Below are 6,000 nucleotides of genomic sequence, written 5' to 3'. Positions count from 1 at the left end.
TTATGTCTTCTCCATATGTCTGATAAAATTCAGCGGTGAATTCATCTAGCCTGGGAGTTTTCTTCTTGGGTAGTTTTTTGATTACCTGTTCAATTTCATTGCTGGTAATTGGTCTGTTAAGATTTTCTTTTTCTTCCTTGGTCAGTCTTGGAAGGATGTATTTTTCTAGGAAGTTTTCATTTCTTGTAGATTTTCTAGCTTGTTAGCATATAGATTTTCATAGTATTTTCTAATAATTCTTTGCATTTCTATGGGGTCCATCGTGATTTTTCATTTCTCATTTATGATTCTGTTGATGTGTGTAGATTCTCTTTTTATCTTAATAAGTCTGGCTAGGGGTTTATCTATTTTGTTTATTTTCTTGAAGAACCAGCTCTTGGCTTCATTTATTTTTTTCTATTGTATTTTTCTTCTCAATTTTATTTATTTCTTCTCTAATCTTTCCCTCCTTCTGCTGACTTTGGGTCTCATTTGTTCTTCTTTTTTCAAATTCAAAAATTGTGATTTTAGAGTATTCATTTGGGATTGTTCTTCCTTCTTTAAATAGGCCTGGATTGCAATATACTTTCCTCTTAGAACTGCCTTTGCTGCATCCCACAGAAGTTGGGGCTTTGTGCTGCGTCTTGTAAGCAGAATATGTGCTTGATCTCTGTTTTAATTTGGTCATTGATCCATTGATTATTTAGGAGCATGTTGTTAAGCCTCCATGTGTTTGGGAGCCTATTTGTTTTCTTTGCACAATTTATTTCTAGTTTTATACCTTTGTGATCTCAGAAGTTGGTTGGTAGAATTTCAATATTTTTGAATTTACTGAGGTTCTTTTTGTGGCCTAGTATGTAGTCTATTCTGGAGAATATTCTATGTGCACTTGAGAAGAATGTGTATCCTGCTGCTTTTGGGTGTAGAGTTCTGTAGATGTCTGTGAGGTCCATCTGTTCTAGTGTGTTGTTCTGTGCCTCTGAGTCCTTACTTATTTTCTGTCTGGTTGATCTGGCCTTTGGAGTGAGTGGTGTGTTGAAGTCTCCTAAAATGGATGCATTGCATTCTATTTCCTCCTTTAATTCTGTTAGCATTTGTTTCACATATGTCAGTGCTCCTGTATTGGGTACATATATATTTATAATGGTTGTGTCCTCTTGTTGGACTGACCCCTTTATCATTATGTAATGTCCTTCTTTATCTCTTGTTACTTTCTTTGATTTGAAGTCTATTTTGTCTGATATAAGTACTGCAAACCTGCTTTTTTCTCCCAATTGTTTGTATGAAATACCATTTTCCATCCCTTCACTTTTAGTCTGTGTATATCTTTGGGTTTGTGGTGAGTCTCTTGTAAGCAGCATATAGATGGGTCTTGCTTTTTTATGCATTCTGTTGCTCTGTGTCTTTTGATTGGTGCATTCAGTCCATTTACATTTAGGGTGATTATCAATAGATATGTACTTATTGCCATTGCACGCTTTGGATTCGTGGTTACCAAAGTTTCAAGGGTACCTTCTTTACTATCTAACCGTCTAACTTAATTCTCTTATTAAGGTTTTTTATAAACACAGTCTGATGATTCTTTATTTCTCTCCCTTCTTATTCTTCCTCCTCCATTCTTTATATGTGAGGTGTTTTATTCTGTATACTTTTGTGTTTCCTTTGACTGTGGATAGTTGATTTTATTTTTTGCCTTTAGTTAGCATTTGGTTGGTCTACTTTCTTTGCTGTGATTTTATTTTCTCTGGTGACGTCTATTTAGCCTTAGGAGTGCTTCCCTCTAGAGCATTCCCTTTAAAATACCCTGTAGAGGTTGTTTGTGGGAGGCAAATTCCCTCAATTTTTGCTTGTCTGAAAATTGTTTAATCCCTTCTTCAAATTTAAATGATAATCATGCTGGATAGAGTATTCTTGGTTCAAGGCCCTTCTGTTCCATTGTATTAAATATATCATACCATTCTCTTCTGGACTATAAGGTTTCTGTTGAGAAGTCTGATGATAGCCTGATGGGTTTTTCTTTGTAGGTGATCTTTTTTCTCTCTCTGGCTTCCTTTAATACTGTGTCCTTGTCTTGATCTTTGCCATTTTAATTATTATATGTCTTAGTCTTGTCCTCCTTGGGTCCCTTGTGTTGGGAGTTCTGTGGGCCTCCATGGTCTGAGAGACTATTTCCTCCCCTAGTTTGGGGAAGTTTTCAGCAATTATTTCTTCAAAGACACTTTCTATCCCTTTTTCTCTATCTCCTTCTTCTGGTACCCCTATAATGTGAATATTGTTCCTTTTGGATTGGTCACACAGTTCTCTTAATATTCTTTCATTCCTAGAGATCCTTTTATCTCTCTCTGCCTCAGCTTCTCTGTATTCCTGTTCTCTGATTTCTATTCCATTAGCAGTCTCTTGCACCTTGTCCAGTCTGCTCTTAAACCCTTCTTTCAATTGTTTCATTTCTGTTATCTCCCTCCGTACTTCATCCCTTAGGTCTTGCATATTTCTCTGCACGTCCATCAGCATGGTTATGACTTTTACTTTGAATTCCTTTTCAGGAAGTTTGGTTATATCTATCTCACCAGGCCTTCTCTCTGGGGTTGTCTGAGGATTTTTGACTAGGCCAGATTCTTCTGCCTTTTCATGGTGATAGAAGTGGTTGCAGTCAGGTGGCATGTGTGTCAGCTGGGAGAACAAAGTCCTTTCCTGCTTTTTGGTGGCCTTGCCCTTCTCTGCCGCCTGTGTTGTCTACCCACACACCAGGAGCAGGCTCTGGGATAATCTCCTGACCTGCCATGGGTAGGGTGGCCCTTGGGGTCACAGCTGTGCCAGGTGTGTTCTCCTATCATAATGGTGCCCCTTCTTGCCTTCCGGACCTTGCTCTGGCTTCCGCTGCCTGTTCCGGTTAGCTGCGTGCTGGGGAGGAGACTCTGTGTGGTTGCTGCGGGCAGGGCTGCTCTCCAGCTGCTCTGCAGTGCCCCTTTGTGAGATGCTGAGTTCTCGCAGATGTAGATGTAGCCTGGCTATTGTACTGTATCTTCTGGTCTCTCTTTTTGGAATAGTTATATTTGTTGTATTTTCAAAAATATATATGGTTTTGGGAGGAGATTTCCGCTGCCCTACTTATGTCACCATTTTGAGCCCCACTCCACTCTGCCTTTTAATTAGAGAGTTTAAGCTATTGACATTTAAAATAATTGTGGATGAGAAAGGACTTCTGCCATTTTACTATTCACTTTCTATATGTCATATCTTTTGTTCCTCTATTTTCCCTTTTTTTGTGATTGATTCCCCTCCCCCAATGTATCATTTTGATTCTTGTTTCTTTTTCTGAATATATGTATATTTTTTTCTTAGTGGTTACCCTTTGGATTGCAATTAACATCTTAAATTCATAACAATCAAGTTGGAATTAATACCAATACAGTTTCAGTAGTATACAAGAACACTACTCCTTTAGAGCTCTGTCTCCTCCATCGTGTTGTGATTGTACCAAATTACAAATTTTACATAGAGTATCCATTAACAAAGATTCATAATTATTTTATGCATTTGTCTTTAAATAAAAAAGTTATGTATGAAAAATGCAATAATACTGCCTTTTATATTTACCTATGTGCTTATGTATGTACCATTATTCTTTCTGTGTATGACTGAGTTACTGTCTAGTGTCCTTTTATTTCAGCCTGAAGGCCTCTCTTTAGCATTCCTTATAGGGCATGTCTACTGTGACAGACTGTCTCAGTTTTTATATTATCTGTGAATGTTTTAATTTCTCCCTTTTTTTGAAGAAAAGCTTTGTTGATATAGAGTTCTTGGTTGGCAGGTTATTTTTTCACCTTTAATTACTTTAAATATGTCATCCTATGGCTTCTGGCTTCTTCCACAATTTCTGAAGAGGCATTGGTGTTAATATCATGGAGGATTCCTTGTATAAGATGAGATGCTTCCCTATTGCTGTTTTCAAGATTCTCTCTTTGTCTTTCAACAGTCTGACTATAGTGTGTCTCAGTGTGGATCTCTTTAATTTATTCTTCTTGGAGTTTGTTGTGTACCTTGAATGTGTAAACTTAATGTCATTACATTTGGGAAGCATTTGGGAATTTTTTCTTCAAGTATTCTCTTTTCTCTCTTTCCTGCCTCTCTGAGATTCCCATTATGCACATATTGTTAAAGTTTATGGTATCCCACATGTCTCTTCAGCTCTGTTCATTTTTCTTTATTCTTTCCTGTGTCTGCTCCTCAGACTGAATAATTTCAAGTGGCCTGTCTTCATATTCACTGATTCTCTTGCCTGCCTGCATCTGCTGTTGAAACCCTATAATGAATTTTCATTTATATTATACTTCTCAGCTCCAGAATTTCTAGGTGGAATTTTCCATCAGTTTACTGATATTCTATATTTTGTGATAAAACATTTTCCTGCTTTCATTTAGTTTGTTCACCTGCCGTGATTTTCTTTGTATCACTGAGAATATATAAGGCAGTTGATGCAAGTCTTTGTTTAGTAAGTCCAATGCCTGGGCTTCCTCAAGATAGTTTCTATTAATTTCTTTTTTTAACTTTTTCACTTACAAGTAAGCTATATTTTTTGTTTCTTTGTATTCCTGGTAATTTTTTTGTTATTGAAAAACGGACTTTTTGAATATTTATATGGCAGCTCTGAACATCAGATTACCCTCCCTGGTGTTTGTTGTTGCTATTGTTGTGGTTCATTGTTGCTTATTTAACACTTTTTGGGACTATTTTGTATTCTGTACTTTTTGTTGTGTGTGGCCAATGAAGCCTGTTTTCTATTAGCTTAGTGGTTAGCTAGTTAGTGGTTTGACAGAATTTCCTTAAACAGCTGGAGCCAAGAAAAGAAAAAGAAAAAAACTCTTCCAGTCCTTGCAGATTGCTTCCTTACTGGGGCATTCTTCAGTGCTCAGCTGGGCCATTTACAACATTGCCTTATCCTTCACTCCTGTTCCTGGGAGACTGGTTCAGCCACAGGTGAGGTCTTTTCTGAGCATTTGTCCAGCCCTGGTCATGTGCTTCGCCTTCATAATTCCTTGGTATATATGGTAGCTTTAAAAATCCCTTATTCTTTCATGTATCTCTTTTCCCAATCTCTTCCTCTGAGGCTTTCGGGTCTATTCATTGCTTGTCCTAAGTATCATCTATGGCCTCAGTTTGCTGTGGCCAATGCTTTTGCCTTGAAATACTTTTGCTTTGAAACACTTTCTGCAAATGCTACCTGAGATGCTGCCACAGCCCTGGGGATGCTCTGAATTGGTCAAAACAGAGGCAGGCCCTTAAACCAGTCCTTCAGGGAGCTGCCAGGCAGGTAAAAAAACTAACTACTATTCTTTGAGAATAAGGTTTGTTTTGTTCCCTCTGGCAATAGCAACCTGCATCAGTAGTGTGGGTTACCATCTTCATAGCTACCATTGATCTGGGAAATAAGGGACAAGGTGGGCAGTTTAAAATGCAGCAGGGCCCTTTTACTGTAATATGACAGCTTCTTTATTCATTAGTTCCTATTAATTCTCTAGTGAATTCCAGAGTTCTGGAAAAGTTGATTGAGTTATGTTTTTTTTCCAGGTTGTTAGTTGATTTTTTTTGGAGGGACAGAACCCTGGAGTTTTCTACTCTACCATTTTCACTTGGTTCTTTTTCTTTTGTATCCTTTATTGAATAACTTCATTTTTCCCTTTCTGTATTCTTTATTGAATTTTTATATATTCCTAAAAAAGTAAATTTAAAAAAATCTTGGTTTTACCTTTATTAAAAGATATTTTATATATATATATTATCATTTTCATCCATACTATTGTGTATGCTAATATGGTTAATGTTTTGACTGCTGAATGGTATTCCAGAGTGGGAGTATTTCTGGGTGATTGATTTAGCTTTCCCTGTGTAAATATTTAGTTTGCTTGCCTTAACTGAGGGTTTGTTAGCATAAGAGATTGTTCATTTTTCTAGGTATCAATCAACAGGCACTTTTAAGGCACCTAGTATGTACAGCACAGTACCGATGTGTGAAGGGTGTGT

The sequence above is a fragment of the Manis javanica genome, chromosome 7 (genome assembly GCF_040802235.1).
Source record: "Manis javanica isolate MJ-LG chromosome 7, MJ_LKY, whole genome shotgun sequence".
NCBI classification, from domain to species: domain Eukaryota; kingdom Metazoa; phylum Chordata; class Mammalia; order Pholidota; family Manidae; genus Manis; species Manis javanica.
This window is presented reverse-complemented; position numbering follows the sequence as displayed.